Source organism: Oryzias latipes, chromosome 9 (assembly GCF_053564925.1).
Source record: "Oryzias latipes strain Hd-rR chromosome 9, Olatipes_Hd-rR_3.1".
Lineage (NCBI taxonomy): Eukaryota > Metazoa > Chordata > Actinopteri > Beloniformes > Adrianichthyidae > Oryzias > Oryzias latipes.
In genome coordinates, this window is record NC_136245.1 from 8977926 (window position 1) to 8998894 (window position 20969).

At 37.8% G+C, this 20969-nt stretch overlaps 1 protein-coding gene and 2 long non-coding RNA genes across 3 annotated transcripts in view; all 3 read right to left on the reverse strand.

The window, feature by feature from the left end:
- npffr1l2 (neuropeptide FF receptor 1 like 2) overlaps positions 1 to 20969 on the reverse strand; it is a 143187-nt gene that overhangs the window by 33433 nt on the left and 88785 nt on the right. The window lies entirely within an intron of this gene.
- Positions 7317 to 8045, reverse strand: LOC111947926 (uncharacterized). The gene is made up of 2 exons (XR_002873886.2): positions 7925 to 8045; positions 7317 to 7845 (listed from the first exon to the last, which is right to left on the reverse strand). It is a non-coding gene; the product is annotated as an uncharacterized LOC111947926 (long non-coding RNA).
- LOC144994407 (uncharacterized) lies at positions 8150 to 12199 on the reverse strand. The gene is made up of 5 exons (XR_013657938.1): positions 11593 to 12199; positions 11012 to 11069; positions 10774 to 10849; positions 9881 to 9976; positions 8150 to 9391 (listed from the first exon to the last, which is right to left on the reverse strand). It is a non-coding gene; the product is annotated as an uncharacterized LOC144994407 (long non-coding RNA).

Here is a 20969-nt window from a genome sequence, read left to right on the forward strand (position 1 = left end):
CTCGACCCCCAACCTTACATTACCAGTGCATCAAAAAATGGCCAAGAATATTCATCAGATGAGGAAAACCAAGACATACTGGAACTAGTCAACTACAAGTGGATGCAACAGAATGGAACGGAGCAGGGAGTTTGTGGCCCATTGATTGTAGCTTCTACGTCACTTCTACAAAAAAAAAAAAAATCTTTATTTATCCCACAATGGGGAAATTGTTCTCCGCATTTGACCCATCCCCTGGGGGAGCGGTGAGCTGCAGACGAGCCATGCTCAGAAGACGACAGCTGGCTTGGGAAGGTGGGGATCTAACTCCCAACCTTTCGGTTACTAGACGACCTGCTCTACCGCTTGAGCCACTTGCCGCCCAAAAATGGCCTTCAAGCCGGAATTGAACAGGTGACCTAAGGATGCCTATATTTTAGGCCTATAGTCCTCCCCTCTACCAACTGAGCTATCGAAGGGAGCGGCTTCTAGCAACAAGCTGTAGCAGCAAGCTACAAGCCTTTTCCAATGGCATTTTTTTTTGTCTGCGCCTGATTTGCCACAATTCTTTTTTTTTTTTTTCACAATTTGAATGAAGAAATACTTACTCTCTCTCTCACTCTCTCTGTCTTTCTCTCTCTCTCTCTACATTTATGTATATTTATGTATATATACATATACATATATATATATACATATATATATATATATATATATATATATATATATATATATATATATATATATATATATATATATATATATATATATATATATACACACATATATATATGGACCTCTCAGTCCAGAAAAGCGCAGTGCTAGGAACAGCTAAGATACTGTGTAGGACCCTCAAGCTCCCAGGACTCTGGTATAGAGGACCCGAGCTTGTGTGAGAAACCACCTGCGGAAGGGTGTATATATACACACACAATACAGACCAAAAGTTTGGACACGCCTTCCCGTTATTCTAATGAGAAGGTGTGTCCAAATATTTGGTCTGTACTCCATCATCATAAAAATACCACAGTACATGTTAAATAAACCACGAACAGAATTTTCATTGGAGTGGGTCTTTCAAAAGCAAATGTCTGTAAAGGAGAGAGGACGATTATTTAAAATTATTATACCAGAATAATAAAATAGCTTGAGCAATTTCATAAGTCAACTGCAAAATGCACATTAAATTGACTGCAGATTAAAGGAGAACAAGCAAAGATAAATATGTTTTGTATCAAAACTTGCAGTCCAGATCAAAACTGATGTGAAAGACAGACATTGCTCTTTGGCCAAATATGAATTATGGTAACTTCTGCAGCTATTTACCCTCTACTCCTGGTGGTTACATGAAAGATCAAAGCAAGCACGATTCCTTTAAAGGTCTTTTTGTACATCCTGGTGCTACAGTTTGCAGCCACCATTTATTTCTCTTTAGACTAATAAAACTCCTTTGATCTGTGCATGTAAAATGGATGTGGTAGGTAACTTTGATCACACAGGTATCTCATCTGCAGACCTTGTAAGGTTCAGTTTGAATCTGAATCCAAGAGAAATTAATGCAGGTCTTTTTTTAGCGGCAGTAATGATTGTTCCTGGTGAGTTTACACTGACCTGTTCGGAAAACATTTTTGATGTCTCATTAAATCTTTGAAATTCACTGTCAGTAACTCTTGCAGATTGTTTAAACACAAATTATTTCATTTCTAAACTAAACTTTGGACACAAACATATTGAAATACAGAACCCAAAATTCTTTAATGATAAAATTCATATTTTGATGACAAAATGTGATATATTTTTTGGGTTATTACATAATTTATTAGCTTTATAAGATATTTTCTGTTTAAACTGTACACTAAATTCTTGACTTCATAGTGTAATTAATGGGACTGATCCATTATACAACTAAAGCCATATTATGTATTTTAGATTTTTTAATTTGAAGTTGTACTTCTAAAGTGGGGTAAAAAAGTATTTGACAGTCACAGATTCTAAAGGTTGTCCCACTCAAAATATTAGGGAAGTTTGTAATGTTCATTATAGATATATTTAACAGTGAGCGACAGAAAGTAAAGACATTCCAGTAAATCATATTGCATGATTTTAAAAAAAGAATTTATTTATGTATTGGTGCAGAAAATGAGGATATTATTCCACCAAAAAAACAAGAATTCTGTTCCTCAAAGACATGTAACTTCTTCAGAAACTCCTTCTATCCTCACCTGCCCCTTGTTTGAACTGGTTCTGTACAAAAGACACTTGTCCACACCCTTAAGCTGTCATGAAACCTTGTGCATTCAGATACTGAGGAGCTCTGGAGTTTACCACGCTGTAATCACATGTCAATGGCCTTGGTAGTTCATCTCAGCAGTGCAATCAGCTGATTTACTCCACCTGTGTGCCTGCCTTCATAAGGAGCTGCAGCACTTCAGATATGGGTAACGGGGTCCAGTTTGGCAGAGGAAACTCTGGCGAACCGGCCTTAATTATGTATCCTTCGTAGTGAGTTTGTGTGGAGGTCTCTGCAATTTGTCAGGTGAGGTTTAGTAGCGGAGGTTGGTGGATGGGGATTTTACCGGGGAAGGAAGCTTTGTGGGGTGTACTGGCCAACGACCTGTATGGGCCCAGTTCTTTAGTGTCCTTACATTTATTCTTTTATTCTAAGGAATACATTTTTTCTTTTTTTTTCTTTTTCTTTATTGTTAAGGTTTGTGGGAGCTCACTGTTGACTGAGGGTTATGTCTTCAAGTTCAGGTGGTCTTGACAGAGATAAACTGAGATTGTTTGGGAAGCAGGACAGGTCTGACACTTGTTTGGAAACAGACGACAGTAGGAAAGTGAAAATGGTGAAGTATGTGGTGGAACTAAAAGTGGTGTTCAATGTGAGAGAGCAGTCAGAGGAGGGGTTTGGGGCATATGAACCCTTTGAGAAGGCTCAAATTGTTCTCAGTGAAGCTCTTTTGTTGTTTTGTTCAAATACTGACCATCTTTATAAAGTAAAAAAAAAAAATCACAAGAATGTGTGGATAAAAGGTGGAGGTATCAGTGACTGAGCCAAGGGATGTGGTAAAAGGTGTGATTTATGTGTGTGCAGATGTGTCGGATAAGGACATTGCTGAAAATATAATTTCAGTCAGACAACTCTTGCTGTAAGAAATATTTATTTCACAACTTAATTTTTCACATTCTTTAAGTTGGCATTCACATCTTTTTCGTTTTGCATAAGGCTCCGTTCAATTCCATGAGAAATTTCCATAAAACTTTCGGGTAACAAAACCCCCTTAACAGAGCCCACAGGTGGAAGCCGGGGAGGAGGGAGGGACGAAGAATGAGCGCTGAAGGAAAGAAAGAGAATGAAAAACTGCGCACCTGGGCTTAAATGGGACGCTGAGCAGGTGAGTTAATTGACTGAACCGCCCTAGGGGAGTAACCTGTAAAACACTGCCGAGTGCCTGCCCGAAATACAACAAGTCGCCATTGTGGGGAAATGGTGGAGGTGAAGTGATTCAGAACTCGTGAAGATGGAAATCACAATGCTCTGGTTTTATTCTCATGTGCAGAGTATTTCTTGGTTGTATAAAAATAAATGTAACTACTCCTCATGTTAAATAACTCATTATTTATTAACTACAACTTTTTAAAGTGACAATTACAGTGGCATAGAAAACATATGCTTGCATAAATCCTTTTAAATTTTGTTTGCTTATTAAAACCCACGATCAAACTGTCCAAGTGAATAAAAAGAAATAACATAAAACTGAGCTAAAATAGATTATATGTAATCAACTAAAAAAAATATTTTAAGACATTAAAAACTTTTATGCTCTCGCGGGCCACATAAAGTGACGTGGCGGGCCACATTTGGCCCCCGGGCCTTGAGTTTGACACATGTCTTACTAGGTAAGGCCCTATGTAAGACTCCCTTTACAGTTCTTCAAATGTCAGCATTTTGGCCACATGCCTGTTGCAGAGGGGACAGACTATGTGCACAGTGTGGGGGTAATCATGATATTTTGAGTAGTGAAATGGCAGCTTTAAAATGCTGCAATTGTGGGGATGTCACATGGCATTGTCAACAGCGTGGGAATATTTTAAGGCCAAGCAAGTTTAAGACGTTAAAGAGCAGTTTAACATATCATACGCAGAAGCAGATAGGCAAATTAATGTGTTTAGTGATCCCAGTACTACAGTAAACACTCCTGGTTGTGGTAGCTCGTCTTCTGAGCTGTCAGCGACTACAATTATAGGTTCAAATAAAATAGTGGTCCAGTCAGAGTCCTTGTTGGCATTTATTGTCGATGTGATGTATACTACACGTGGAATAACATTGAGATCTGATATTATCAATTTGTGACTGAGTCCGCAAACAGATTTCTAGATTTTAGGAATCCCTACAGGATTTCATGAGGGCAAGCCGCTTATGAATCTGAAAGCGTAGTTGACGTGGAAGAAATGTTTCATTTGGATGAATGGTCACTTATTGAAGATGTGGATAATGTTTAAGATATTGCTTGTTTTCTGTTTTGTAATGGAATGCCATAAGCCTTATTACCAATAGTCAAGAAATTAAACAGTTAGAGATTTTTTTTCTTCTAAACTGGATTACTTATGTATACAGGAGACATGGTTACATCCTAATTTGGATTTTATCATTCAAGAATATTATTGTGTGCAAAAGGATAGAATGGATAGGGTTGGAGGTGCGTGTGCTCTGTTAATAAGGGATGATCTACAATTTAAAGTCTGCAAGTGGGAGGGTACTATTGAATGTGTGATTTTACAGGTGTGGTGTATTAAAGAAATTCACTTGGTCAATTGTTTTAATCCGAATAAATCTTTACACTTAGCTGAATTTGTGAATATTCTCAGTTTAACTGGAAAATATGTGGTGTGGGTGGGGGACTTTAATGCATACAACCCATTGTTGGGTAGTTGAAAAAATCATTTTAATGGTTCAGTGCTTGAGGAGTTTATGGATCTTTCTAATCCAATAACTTAACACCACTGCTCCGACCATAGTTGAAATAAATTTGAACAAGGAATCTTGTCTTGATTTAACTTTCTCTTCGCCAGGATTAGCAAGGCTTGGAGAGTGGGAAGTACTGCGTGGAAACCTGCTTGGAAGCGACCACTTCCTGGTTCTCAGTCGTTTTGGCAGAAATCTGGTGGTGGATGATAGGAGAGGTTTAATTTTTCCTGGGCTGAATGGGAAGGTTTTATATATTAAATAGCTGTAGGTTTGCACCAAGTTAACAATGATGGAACTACGGATGAGATGTGGGAATCGTTGGTATCTATGATTCTGGAGGTTGCTTCTAGAACAACACCTGTCAGGGGAAATCCTAAAAATCGTGTTCTTGTCCCCTGTGCGATCATATTCTCTGACTCATCCTATGAATTGTTTGCCATTCATCATGGGGAATCTGAGGCCCGTCCCTACTGGATATTTTGAAATTTTGCAGTGTCTTTATGCGGTGAAGAGTTTGGGATGCAGCATTTTGTTTATCGGGGTTCTAGACATGTTGAGATTGAGGGGAATGATAATTTGGATGCTTTGGCAAAGCAGTCCCTAACCCCAAAGATAGTATTGATGTGCTAACACGTTTGGGTTATCAAGAATGCTTTAGTATATGCAAAAAACATCTGGACAGCCAGTGGCACAAGCAATGGGACAAGGAGTAGAGGGGGAGACTGTTTTCTGACTGTATTCATGTCAGAAGTCGGTAAAAAAGGGCCGACCTGCACCCTTCTCCTGCCATGAAGATTCAATTAAGTCAATTGTCAGAATGTGTTTCTGATTTATTAGTTTGAATTCTAATGAACACCTGTGGGGGGCAGCATTACACACACTAGTGCACAGCCTGCTGGAAACTGTTACAAGAAGACCAGTCAGTATGAGGGGCCGTATAAGACATTATTTATTCTGAACCATTCACATTCATACATTCTTGCTCTCACAGTCATATATACTCTCTTTCGCATACATATATTCTCTTACGCATCCATATATTCTCTCTCTCACATTCATACATTCTTGCTTTCACAGTCATATATACTCTCTTTCGCATACATATATTCTCTTACGCATCCATATATTCTCTCTCTCACATTCATACATTCTTGCTCTCACAGTCATATATACTCTCTTTCGCATACATATATTCTCACTTGCACATCCATATATTCTCTCTCTCGCATGCATATATATTACTTTACACATACATACATTCTCACTCTCATTGTCACTCTTAAAAAAGAATGTATGTATGTGAAAGACAAGTATATATGAACGTGTGAGGAAGAGTTTATATGTGTGTGTGAGAGAGGAGTATGCATGAAACGGAAGTGACTTTGGATGAAAAGGAAGGCACTTTGCATGAAACGGAAGGCAGATGATTTCTCGTGCTCTGGACGAGAGGCCGCCACCTCCCATTTTGAACAGACGCTAACACGAACCAATAAGGCCATCGGAACCTTAAGAAATATTTTATCTTCACCTCAAGTGGTCACAAATCTGTCTGCATCTCTAGAGACACAAAGGAATGTCTCAAATACCAATAATGGTAATAGAAGTGCCACCGAAACAGAAAATCCGTATCCACCTTATTCCTAGCCCCCATGAGCCTTTGCGTGAATTATGGGCGACACTTCCTGTAGACGCTGGAACACGCATTTACATTAAAACAAATTCCTCTTGTTTTCGATCCATAACTACATATAAATGTGGGAAAACCAGCTGTCATTTCTTAAAAAAGGCAACGGTGAGGTGGAGATGAAATATTTGTTAAGGTTCCGATGGCTGCAGGACCCCCGTGGCTACTTCTTGCCGGTTCGTTTTTTTTAAAATAAACTTTAACAATATCTTGCACATACAAAATACCAAACACAAAACTCCACTGTGTGCAAAATACAATCTTCACGTTCGCCATGAGAATGAACAAAAAAAAAACATAATGATAACCATGTAAAACAGGTTATGCAAAAAGAAAACAAAAATAATAAGGCAAAGGAATCTGTTAAAGTTTCAGGAGAGACCATGTTTCAACTGTTCTGACAGCTTTTTTGTTAGTGGAAGATTTAATACTGTTCACATACAAAACCATTTCTTTCTGAAAAACATAAAACACGGTTTTTTTGTTGGCATATTTACACTTGTGTATAAAGTATTTAGCCATAATTATAAGTAAATTAACTACATATATTTTTTCTGCATTAAGTCTTTCTTGTGTAAAATATCCAAAAATAATATGCTCGTAAAATAATCTATAATCTTCATGTGACCAAGGTACCGTCAGTGCAGAGTGGGACCACCAACACAAAAAATGGCTGAGACAATAAAAGCTTGTAAAACATGTAATTTAATTAAAAACTCAAACTCTAAAAATGCAGTTTCACTCTGATTAACAGTACACAGAATAAACAATAAAAGGGAGATCCAGGAATAAAAACAGGAAGGCCGAGCCGACCGCCCGTGCAGGAGGGGAGGGAAAGAGAGAGGCCGTGGACTAAGCCAGTAAGAGGCAGCGCACCTCACTCCACTCCGTGCTGAAAACAACTAAAACAACCCCACACAAGATAAGAAAAAAAACATGCCAAAGAAACTTCCACTACACACTAAAAGGGAAAAATAATAAACAAATACAGTGAGGGAACTGGAGTGAGGAAGACGCTGCCACCAGAGGCCCCCTCACCGACACCACACGCACCGGCGCCCGACTCAGACCTGTAAACCAATAAAATAAATCAGAGTCAACCACACAATAAGTACAACATCACTCTAAAAGCACATTAAAATGTATAAAAAGGGTGGGTAAAGAACACGCAGTGGCTCAAGACATCTGCAATACGTCCAGCCGCTTACAGCATCTAGTTAAAAAAAAGAGTAGAATATGAGTAAAATGTGATCTACGTCCCCCCCAACAAGAGGAGCTTCAGCCATACATACCACCACGCAAAGAGGCAGCCACTGTCTGTCCACTCACTCCCCGTTTCTTATATAGGGACAGACACAGCTGTACCAAATCCCCAATCAGCAAGCCTACACCTGTCACAGGCAGACCTGCCGGTTACATTCACATAGATGAGTTCTTATAAAATGTATCACATCTTTCCAAAATAGTTGAGTGAAAGAGCAAAACCAAAAAAGATGAGGCACAGTTTCTGGTGAGGAATGACAGAATGAACAGTTTATGTCCAGATCTTTTTTAAACTTAGTAAAGAAATGTTTCACTGGATAAAATTTGTGAAGAATGTTGAAAGAAATTTCTCTGATTTTATTGGTGATGAAATACTTTTGTGGCAGGGTCCAAACCTTTTCCCACTGAATTCTACATCCAAAGCTGTTCCAGTATGAGATAACATACGGTTTTGTGGCAATCTCATTTTGAAACAGAGAACGGATACTTTGATTATTCCTGCTAGCTGAAAAACATACCTTTCCACACCACAAGTCTGTTAATTTGGGATTTCTTGCTGGTTCATGTTAGCGTCTGCACTGTAATCCCTAGCGAGTTGACTGAACTTAAAAATTATTTTGTAACAGATTACGCAACAGTTAAGTTATATTATTAAAACTTTTAAGTTAACATTTATTAAAATTTATATTGTCAGTTGGCTTACATTTGTATTATTTCATATAAAAAATATTAAGATTCCTCAACTTATAAAAGAGAGATTATTTACTTAAAGTTTTTAATATTTTCCAACTAAAAAACGCTTTAACTAACTATATTTTTATATTACTCAACTCATAAAATATGTAAAATTCACTCAAATGCTTTATAAATTCTTTAACTCATTAAATGTGTAGCATTGAAAATATTTAAAATTCTTCAGCTTAAAATGTATTCTAAACAGAGATATTGATACTGCCCCACTACATTTTAAAGGCTAACATTGATAAAAACTAACAAACGTGAAGGCCACACAATAGTGATTGCATAATACACTTTTTTTAATTGCTCTTTAAAAAAAAGCACAATTATCAAGAGGATGAAGAAACAATAAGTGCAATAAAACTGCATTATAAGAGTGCCACACAACATATTGACAAAAAGAGTTGGTTTTGTATTGTACGGCAGAAAAAGCATATGATCACAACAAAACACATTAGTTACATAACACTTAAACCAACAAATAGTCCATTCTGGAAGACTCACTCAACGAAACATTCTTCAGCGTCAATAAAGGTCCTTTCAGTGGTTTGCTGTCCTCAAGGCTCAAGACAGCATTCTGAATAAATATGAAGGCAAGTTCAAGTTTTTTGGGGTGCTGTAGGTCCAGAGCATAGATGTCCCCGAAGAGTTAGAAGAGATTAGTCAGCCAGATGTGTGGGACCACTGACGGCAGCATCAGGAGCATCACCACGACAACTGAGAAGATACCCACAGCAGTGTCTGTGAGGTCTGGTATTCTGGAAAATACAAAACAAAAAACACAGATGAGTTCAGACCCTCAAAGATATTCATCACACTAATGTCCAAAACTGACATTCCTGCCATCTGTCAATGGGAATCTTTTCATGCTAACATTCTGTTAGCTTTTAATCAACTGGCTATGATGTTTTAAGGACCAACTCCAATTAAAATTGTGTTTTTAAAAAGTTCTTTAGCATTTTTCTGAAGGAGGACATTTATAAAATAATTTAAGACTAAAGCTTCATTTTTCTTTATTCAAATAATGATGGATCAGGAGCAGAAAAGGTAAACGAAACTCCACTCCTTCCAATCAGGAGTCCCTGATGTTCGCCTTTCATCTTCCGTCTCAGTTTTAAAACCATTTAAAAATATCACTCAGTTTACAAACTACAAACAATTGCCCTATTTATTATGTCACTCAATAAAATCTCAATCAATATTAAAGGATTAGTGAAAACCATTGACAGGGAGTCGTTTGCACTTACTGTACAGGTCTTGAAGAAGTTGGAGGCATCTTCATGCAGATAAACAGGAAGTGCAAGGAGGACAAGTGCCCGTCTCATGTTCACGTCACGCTGGTCCTAAAAGAATAAAAAGAAATATCCATTACCTTTGAAGCAAATGCAGAGCAAACACTTCCAATATTTATTTAAGGAACTTTAAGAAATAATAAAATGATACCTTTTCTAGATGTCTATTTCTAGTGAGAGTACAATACAGTGTTCATGGCATGATCCACTTCAGGTCAAAGACCCAAAGTCATTTTTAAGGCAAGTTACACCTTGGCTTCTTACAGCTGTTATCCGTTTTTGAATTATGCACATTAGAAATTCACCTGGAGGTCATAAATCCTAACCAAGCTGGCCAGTTCCTGTCTGTTTTGGTGGACTTAGTCTCAGAAAAGGGCAGCTTTAAGTTACACAAACATGTAAAAACTGCACAATTTCCTCTGACTGCATCTACTCTACATAAATCCATTTCAGATCTTGACAGATGAGTTTTCATGGTTTCAAATGATGGAATGGTGCTAATGCAACATCATTTTATTATTGTAATATACTGTCATAAAGACATGACAATATTCCAAAGTGTCTCCACATACATGGCAGTGGAAACACTTTGGAATATTTGCTATGTAGTACTGCAGTATTATATGTAGTACTGCATAGTGCCAAAGTAACAGAACACAACTTGCACCTCCATTCCATTGTGCCACCTTCAGCCTGCAATCTAAATATGTTTAGTTCAAATGTAAATAATTTCAGCTCTATTTAGACCTTTGGCTAGTTAAAATTTGCATAAATGTTTCCATGCTGCCGTATAAATCTAATAATGGTAATAGTTCAGGATGAATATATTAAATAAGTATAAAACTCACCCACTGACACCTCTTTTCTGGTGAAATGGTGACTTTCTGGTGAACTTTCTGAAGTTCAGTTTCTGAAGTTCAGTTTCTGAAGTTCAGTATCTGAAAAAGACCAAAAGAGATTTTTCAATGTTAAAAAATGTTTCAATTATATTCTGATCAAAAAACATTTATTGCACTACACAACCTATTGCATTTTTTGTTTTTTTAAAATAGCTCTAGACAAATAACTGATCAGGAGACAAGTTACCTGGCTGGCCTTGGCGTCTACCTGGAGGTGAAACACTAAACACTCTGTAGTTCGGTACCTGAACACAACAAGAGCACGTTGATTAATTTATTTTTACAAAAACCTTTTTTATAACGGAGATCAGTGATTTATAAAAGCTTAAAGCTGCATTCAAAACCCAATGCTTCCATGTAGCAACCAGGCTAAAAACTGTTGGCGGTAGCTCCACCCACAAAACCGTTAGAGGCTTTGAGTGATCTTTTTTGGACAAATGTCTAGCAGCAAAGTTTAGCCACAGACAGAGACCTCCAACGCGAATTTCACACGCGGATCATGTTTAGTGTGATTGCAGCATAACAGATCATTTCTACCTCTGAAAAAAAAAAAAACTCATCACTGTCGTAACTTACGGGCAGAAATGCATTTTGGGTTTGGCTCGCCATACGTCTGCTAATATCACAAACTAATCATGTATGCATTGCCACATTAAGCTCTAAAACAATCGTAACACACATATGTTTAAACAACAGTAAACCACATTTACGGTAGTATAAGAGCATTCTTAAAGCATTCATTCAAAATAAACCATGAACGATACTTACCAAATTAAATCAAGGCTGAAGACAAGACGGCACCATCGAGGTTGGGGCGTCTTGAAGCGGGACGAAATCGCAACGCTTTGCAGAAAAATAAAATGCTCGACTTTCAATTTCAAACGTCGCATACTCGCATTCGGCAAATCCAACATGGCCACCTGAGCTAACGTAGAGAAAACGAAAGACCCTCCCACCAGTACGTGATGACGTCATGACGCTACTTCAGAGATCTTAAAATTTTTGAGTGCTAGATACAAATAAGCTTTAAAATATTTAGCACTGTTAAGTTAAATTTGAAAAAATCTTGATAGAGCTTAATACTTTATAGTTGAATCAACTACAAAATGACATTTAAGTTGTGTAACCTTAATAGTTATGAGTCAGTACAAGTGATAGGGTTTAGAGTGTGTTCAAAATGGGAGGTGGCGGCCTCTCGTCCAATCAGAGCACGAGAAATCATCTGCCTTCCGTTTCATGCAAAGTGCCTTCCTTTTCATTCAAAGTGCCTTCCTTTTCATCCAAAGTCACTTCCGTTTCATGCATACTCCTCTCTCACACACACATATAAACTCTTCCTCACACGTTCATATATACTTGTCTTTCACATACATACATTCTATTTTAAGAGTGACAATGAGAGTGAGAATGTATGTATGTGTAAAGTAATATATATGCATGCGAGAGAGAGAATATATGGATGTGCAAGTGAGAATATATGAATGCGTAAGAGAATATATATGCATGCGAGAGAGAGAATATATGGATGCGTAAGAGAATATATGTATGCGAAAGAGAGTATATATGACTGTGAGAGCAAGAATGTATGAATGTGAGAGAGAGAATATATGGATGCGTAAGAGAATATATGTATGCGAAAGAGAGTATATATGACTGTGAGAGCAAGAATGTATGAATGTGAATGGTTCAGAATAAATAATGTCTTATACGGCCCCTCATAAGTCAGTGTCAGGTCGTCTTTGCTTCTTTCCTGTTTCCAAGTCCTGAAAGTCTCATGCTTCCTTGCTGCCTTCCTCTTCCAAGTTTGCTTTCCACTGGTGCTCACCTGTTGCCTTTCTCAGAAGTTTTTAAACTTGTGGATCTGTTTTGTTCTACGTGTTTTCAAGATGACAGACTAGCTTTCAAGCAAAATCCTAACAAGATAATCCATTCCAGTCTGTGGGCTGGCCTCACAGTCATTCAGTTTTATTTGCCTTGGACTCCTGCTGCCATGAGCATCCCTAGAACAAGAAAGTGAGCCCCCCCCGTCTTTATCCACCATTGTAGTTTGACAAAGTATAACATTAATCACTTGTGCAGAGATTACTGCTCCACCTGTTGGCCTATTACTGTGTTGCTACCAGAGTCTCCTTTTTCCTGTCCTACCTGAGTCCCAAAATAAACCTTTTTGTGCTTTTCCCTGTTCATTCTCTTTTTACTTTGGATGTTTAACCAGTTGGAGTCCAGATACAGTAGATTTTAAGCTAGTTCAGAGTTGCTCCAGCAATACCATTTTGTGTAAAAGAGTTTTAGCCAGCAATGGCATTAATGAAGCAGGTCAGGAGTTTTCTAGACTTAAGGGGTCAAGAGTTGTTCTCTTCAGTAACAGTCTGACTTGACCCTCTTGAAATGCGGTCTGGAAGGTACCAGTTAAGAGGAATAGGCTAAGTAGTTTTGTTATTGTGTGGATTCAGTGGTTTGTGAAAAGGGTATTGGATCAAGATCATGAGTGGTGGCATGATAGATGGAAGATGGAACTTCATGTCTCTTCTTCATTCAGACAGGAGGATTTAAAAAAAAAAGTTGTGCCTGAGGATGTTTTGGTGGAGAGAACAAAGTAAAAAATGTAAAAGCCTGAAGCTATTTTTTTTGTGTCTTTGCTGTTTTTAATTTTGTTGTGGTATTAGTCAGTTTTATCCCAGGAAGCACTGTATGAAAAAGCCACAAGAAGTCTCTATTATTTAGCTAAAGTGTAGGGAGCTTTTCCTCTTGATCTCAGATCAAGTGGGCAAAAATCAGGGCAGAAAACCAAAAGTTCTTAAATCTACCAACTATTTCTAGTTGGTAGATTTAGTTATAGTGGAAAAAGGGAGTAGTTATTTAGGAGGTTCAGTGGAATTGGATACCACTTTTGGTATGTGCATATACTTTTGCTACAAAGACATTCAGTGGGAAGTTTGACACATACAAAATTAAGAAGTGAGCAACATGTAATATTTAAATTTACAGATTGATTTAATTTCTTAGAAAATTAAAAAAACATTTTTAAAAATATTGTCTATATTCTACAAAAAGTAACCCGCTACTCAATACTTTTTGAAAGGAACAAAACACTTGAGTACTAAATCAATAATTTAAAAAAAAATATTGGACCATTGATACAATTTGTACTTTATGCACTCTTTCCACTTGTCCTAAAATTGTTTTTGTCTGTGGTTGCATTTTTTTTTTTTGGGCATCCAGTGATGGATACTAAATCCCCCAAGATTATAGTGAAAAAACATATTTACTTAGTTAAAGTAACATTTCCCCCAGCTCAGTCATACTTGGGTTATGTGCAAATTCCCTTACTACCTATGCATTTTGTAGTGCCTTTTCATGGGGTGTTTCAATCAATATGGTTGTGTCCGAATTACTTCACTACACTACTTAGTGCATATAGAGTGTGTTTGCCATTTTGTTGTGCAATACAATTCCAATATTGAGTGCTCAAGAAGCTTCCCAGAAGTCTCTGCAAAAAACGTGTGCATCAATGCTCCCTAGATGGATGCATAGAGACCACAATGCATTGCCTTTGAGCGATTTTTAATATTAAAATTTATTTAAATTTATTTTTTATGAGTCATCCAAGTTTTCATCATCAGAGCACCACTGATGATCGTAGATAGTCATTGTGAAATGTTCATATTTATTAAGGTTTTTTTTACTTCAAGAAATCAGTGATGTCAAATAGAAAAAAGTAGCAAGTGTGGGGTCTGGATAGCTTTTAGACTACAGGGAACTATATAGTCCTGCACTATCAAGTTTTTTAGTAGTTAGGGAGTAAAGAAGAAATTCAGACATGCCCTAAAATTCCCAAATCCAGTACCCTGGAGGGGTCTCTGCAAAAGCTTTGTGTACATTAATGCTCACTAGATTGACAAATATAGACCACAATGCATTGGGTTTGATAGATTTGACATTTGAAAAAATATATATTTACAATTTTTTTTTTTATAAATCATCCAAATTTTCATATAGCTGTACATATTTTTCCACAAGTTCATTTATTTATTTTTGTTCTTGTTAAAAATGCATGTTTTTGTTCAACTAACATTGCTGTACAGCTCACTATTGTCATTTCAGTTCATTGGCTTTCGTCAAAATTGAGCTCTTTCTGATACTGGCCCTCCATTTATTACCTAAACTAGTTTTACATTAGCTCAAAAACTCATTGGTAAGTTGGTGGCAAACACATGGAGAAAAATATCCCCTGGTTTTTTACTTTAGCATAGTCACAAGAGCAGTGTTACAAAAATTGAAGATCCTCCTACTGGATTCTACTTCACAATTAGGCTACTTTATCTATGTTAAGTTTCAATTTGTTGCTAGTAACAGTAAAAGTAACAGTGTTAAAATCATGCAAAAAAGTGAACATCTGCTACTTGTGTTTTGTCAGCTAGTGTATTTTAAATGAAAAATGGTAACTGCAACACTCTAACACCCAAGCGTTAGTTAAACTATTTCTAAGCGAAGCTCTTTTGCGGACACTTTTAAATATCCAGGATTCACTATTTCTTTCAGTGAATATTGTCTCGTTTTTTTTTTTTAATACCTATGTGAGAGAGAGATTATTTTTGCTTTTTCTTGCATTACAAACAAAATCTTTGACGGTTCAGACTTTAATCAATGATTGTGTGAGTTCCTTGTTAATGGCAATGCCCAACTGATGCATATCACTTTATTACTGATCAACATAAACTATCTCTTTTAGATAGAAACTTTAGTAGTCATTTTTTTACCTAATAGTATGAACCATTTTGGGGAGCCCTGCATGCATCTCCCTCTCCTAGTCATAGATGTGCTTTTTGTGCATGTAAAAGCAAAGTGTTTTTGCCTGTCACTGCTAACTCAGTGGAGAAAGTGGGTGTGTGTTAGCCGGGGGGCGTTGCTGGCAGCGCAGACTCTTCCTGGAAGGGGCTGTTCCTTATCTACATCACAATGTGAGAACCAACTCATTTCATGGATTGGGAGGGGCTGGCGTCCAGAGCACAGGTTTTCAGAGGAATACTTAGAAATGAGTGAATGGATCCAAATACCACTTTGGGTTGTTATTTTGTGAGGAATTAACATGAAAATACATTTAAAAGCTCAAAAAACTTGACTTTTGTAATGTATAGGCTCTTAAACATAAAACAGATTTTTGTATTCATATTTTTTTTTTGCCTTCATGCAAACGTTGCTTTTTTAAAGTTGTCTTACCCCGTAGTGGTAGTTTTTGAGAACGTTCTCCCTTATAGAGCAGAAATTGGTAGTTAAGAGTAACTTGGACCCAAAGATCATGGACAATTACAGACCTGTATCCAACTTACCATTTTTAGGAAAAATTATTGAAAAACTTGTTTTTATTCAATTACATGATTTTTTAAATGAACATAATGTTCTTGAAAAGTGTCAGTCTGGTTTTAGGACAAATCACAGTACTGAGACGACCCTTTTAAAATTTTTAAATGATCTCAGAAATACTTATGACTCGCAGAAACTTTCTGTTCTGGTGCTGCTAGATCTTAGTGCCGCCTTTGATACGGTAGATCACCAGATTTTACTTGACAGACTTAGGAGTTGGGTCGGCCTCTCAGGAACTGCTCTTAACTGGTTTCACTCCTATCTCACAGATCTTTTTTTCTCACAGATTTTTTTGTAAGTATGGATACTCGGTCCTCAGGAGTCCATGAAATAAGTTGCGGGGTTCCCCAGTATGAGGTTCTGTTTGTGCCAAAAATCTGTTTTTGTGTCCACTGTCTATGTCTTTGGTCCATTGTCTATGTCTATTGACCAAGTTCATTGAACATTGGTTCATGCGTTATGTGTAAATCTTTGCTTTTGTCTTTGTTATACGCCCTGTCGTCTCCTTAGCAACCGTTGCTACTGTCGTTAGCTACGACGTTTGCTACTGTTGTTAGCTACGACGTTTCCCCGTGTCTTATCGTTAGATAATAGATCTTGTCGTCTTTCAAAGTCGTCAGAAAAATCCTTTGTACGGCCGGTAAATTGTTTCCTGTACTACCACGGAATGAAAAAAGAAATGTTTATTAAAGCCGGCGCCAGGGTTAACCATGACAAATACTTTTTTAAGATGAACTTTATTGATATTCCCTCAAACGCGCATTGCCAGAAAGAGGGGGGGGGGAGACGCATGCGCACAACGCTTTCACGTTCCCGAAGCGACTCTCTTGCCAATTTTTTAAAGTTATTTAGAGACTGGCTTCAATTAAATCTGGTGATGAAACTACTATTTAAGTCTTTTAAAATAGCTGATCTTTATCAAACATGCTATCACAAATCGGGTGGATAAACGAGGAGCAGACGGCCCGAAATCTTTGAATGGATTTTGATCTTTTCTTTTCAATCTGTTATGTATTTATTTGAGCATGAGGTGGCGCTCTCTGGACCACTATAAGGCTCTTTTGGGCGCCTCTGCTCCTCGTTTATCCATCAGATTTGTAACATGTTGATTAATATTTCAGTTACTTTTCAAAAGACCTATAAATAATAGTTTCATCACAAGATTGAATAGAAGCCATACTCTAAATAACTTAAAACTAAATAACTTTAAACGGGAACGCGAAACCGTTGTACGCATGCACCCCCCCCCCCCCCCCTTGCTGGCAGTGCGCGTTTGCAGGATTATCAATAAAGTTTTGTTTTTTAAAACGTGTTTTGTTCCGTGATAAAACAGGAAACCGTTTACCGACCGTACAAAGGACTTACTGACAACTTTTGCAAAATTTGAAATACAACAAGATCTAAGGACACGACATGGTGAGACGACGTAGCAAACGACACTAGCAACGGTTGCTAAGGATTTTCCTGACGACACGTGAAACGACGTAGCAAACGACACTAGCAACTGTTGCTAAGGACTTTCCTGACGCCGTAGTTAGACGACATGGAATAAAGACAAAGAGAAATGCAAAGTTTAAGCATGGATCAAGCATATACATCACAAAGTAAATACAAAGTAATAATAAAAGAATCATGGGCATGCAGAAGATATTGCTTAGTAGTACATAGACATGAACCAATGTAAAATGAACTCATTCAATAGACAGACAATGAGCCCAAAGCATAGACAGTGGACGCAAAAACACAATCAGTGGACATAGACAATGGACCAAAGACTAACAGTGGACGCAAAAACACATTTTGATATTTTTGGCACAAATGGAACCTCATACCCCAGGGTTCAATCTTGGGTCCAATACTTTTTAACTTATATATGTTGCCTCTTGGGGATGTCATCAGGAGACACGGCGTTGACTTTCACAGCTATGCTGATGATACACAGCTTTACATCGCAGTGTCTCCTGATGACCTTGAACCTGTCAATACTCTTTTAAACTGCATTTTAGATATAAAGTTGTGGATGGCAGAAAACTTCTTACAGCTTAACCAGGACAAAACTGAAGTTTTAATCATTGGTCCTGAAGACAAGAGAGAGATGATTTTACCCAAACTTAGGAATTTTAAATCTTCTCAATGTGTGAGAAACCTGGGCGTTCTTTTTGACTCTGAGCTGAATTTTATTCCCCACATCAGAAACGTTGTGAAAACAGGATTTTACCATCTTAAAAACATTGCCAGAGTCCGCCCGTTCCTCTCTCTTGCCAGCACAGAGGTACTAATGCATGCTTTTATTTTTAGTCGTTTAGATTATTGTAATGCCCTGCTCTCTGGTTTACCGAAAAAGTCTATCTCAAATCTGCAACTATTACAGAACTCTGCGGCACGAGTTCTGACGAGGACCAGATGGCGGGAACACATTACACCTATTTTAAAATAGCTGCATTGGCTCCCTGTGCGTTTCGGGATTGATTTTAAAGTTCTTTTAATGGTTTATAAATATTTTTATGGTCTTGGGCCTTCTTATTTAAATGATATTATTTTAAAATACGAACCCTCGCGGACCCTGAGGTCCTCTGGCACTGGCCTCTTGGTTGTCCCTAAGGTGAGAACCAGGACACACGGTGAGGCTTCGTTCTGCCATTACGGCCCTCGCCTGTGGAACGGCCTGCCAGAGAACCTCAGGGCCGCAGAGACTGTAGAGGTTTTTAAGAAGAGGCTCAAGACCCACCTTTTTAGTCTGGCTTTTAAATGACTTTGATCATTTCCTATGTCTTTTTATTTTTTATCTATCTATTTATTAATTTATTTATTTATTTACGTATTTAGTCATTTATTTATTTGTAAGAACTATTATTATCTCTGTTTTTAATATGCTATTCTTTTTATTGTTATTTTACCAATGATACGTAGGTTATGTTTTAATCAGTTTACGTATTTTCTTTTTTAATTACTAAAATTGTTAAATCTTATTTTTATCTCTTTTCTATTTTTATTGTTGTTATTTTATGATAATTTTAATTCTCATGTTTTTAACTCCAGTGTTTCCTCTTGGGGATCCATTTTTCTGGGGCACCACCAGCTTGACCTGTAGGGGCTGCTGTTGCTGCAGTGCCCATTCTCGTTGGGCGGGCTGGGGTCCCGCTCTGTGGTATGATAGCCATGGAGTGGGCCCTGGGCTGCTCTGCGCTGGGCGGGCGCTGTGGTAGTGACCCCTGTGGTCGGGCTGGGCCTTGGAATAAATGGATCCCCATCATATCGTTTCCTCACAGCAGTACCAAGCCAGACCTTCTTTAAGCTGCAGTTCTTTGTTTCTGTTCAGGGTTCTACTGGGGGAACTGGGTAGGTGGGGTGTGGGTGGGTGGGTTGGGGGGGGGGGGGGGGTGAGAAAGGGGTCCCATCTTTGTGTGATTGTCCTTTGTTTGCTGTTTTTAACAATTTTCGGTTTTTATGACTGTTTTATCTGCTTTTATGTGAAGCGCTTTGTTTTTAACTGAAATAAAAGGCGCTATATAAATAAATAAAGTTTGAGTTTGAGTTTGAGTTTAGAAACGCTTCGTTATTGTTGTTTGTCCCTCTGTGTTTGTGTCTTTTAGTCCGGGACAATCTTCCCAAGAGAATGCTTCTACTTTTGGTGCCTTTGATTAGCTGTTTGAATCATTTTCATTTTGACAGATCTAGCAACACAGTGCTTCACAACATTTAGCTGAACAACTCTGTGAAACAGAGATGTAGCGATTCATTACATTTGGATTGGGGTTGCTAGTCTGAGACTACATTTTGGACTTTTAGAAGACAAATATGAACGAGCAAAACATTACACAAAGTTATTGTTTTATGGAGGAGGAATAGAAGCTATTAAAGGCAACAAAGATGGTGAATCTTTTCTTCTCATGCAAGTATTTTGAAGTGTAACGGTGAAAGATTCTTGAGACCAGCAATGGCATATCCAAGAATGGGATTTTGGCTGATATGGAACACATAATCATTGTAATCAAATCTCTCTATGTTTCCCCTGTTTGCCAAATCACGTTTTACTCTGATGCATCTTCTATGCAGGTTATTCAAAGTCTGCTCCTCCAGTGCACATATCCTCTTCCTCTCCAAGTCACAGCTGCTGTTCTTTGGGGCAGCTTACACTGAGAGCCCTTGCTACCCCCTGTGTACCATTTTCAGCCCCTCTTGCAGGGGAATATTGGCCATCATCAGCATAGATACAGGGTGACCATCTGAACAGCCGAATGAGTGCATACTGGATGGCCTGATCACTAACTTGCTCTTGAGAAGACACAGCGCATCGCTTGCGCAGTAAATGACCACCTGGGCCACTGTCATGTGTTCATAAAGCACCCCAGTCCTTGTGCTCATTTAATTCTGCATTGCAATTTTTACATTGTATTTATTTCATATGTAATCTATATGTCCAATGTATTGGTGGGCACTCTTCACTAGAGATCTTAGTAAATCCGGCATTTAGAGTGTAAACTATGAATTCTATATGTACTATAGTTGCATGGGTGTTTACACTATCAACTTACATTTGGCACGAAAATGATTGTTTATAGGCATTATATAAATCTGAAAATGAATAATCTTTTTCATTATTAAAGTTCCTAGTTTAGAAGAGAAGCCAACGTTTCCAAACACTAATTTGTGTCAGTGTTTGAATATGAAGCCCCTTCTCCTTTATTGTTGTAATGCTATGTTCAAACTAGGCATGTGTAGCACATTCAAGAACAGACTAAACAGGAATTCTTGAATGCTCTGTTAGCATATGGCGTTCA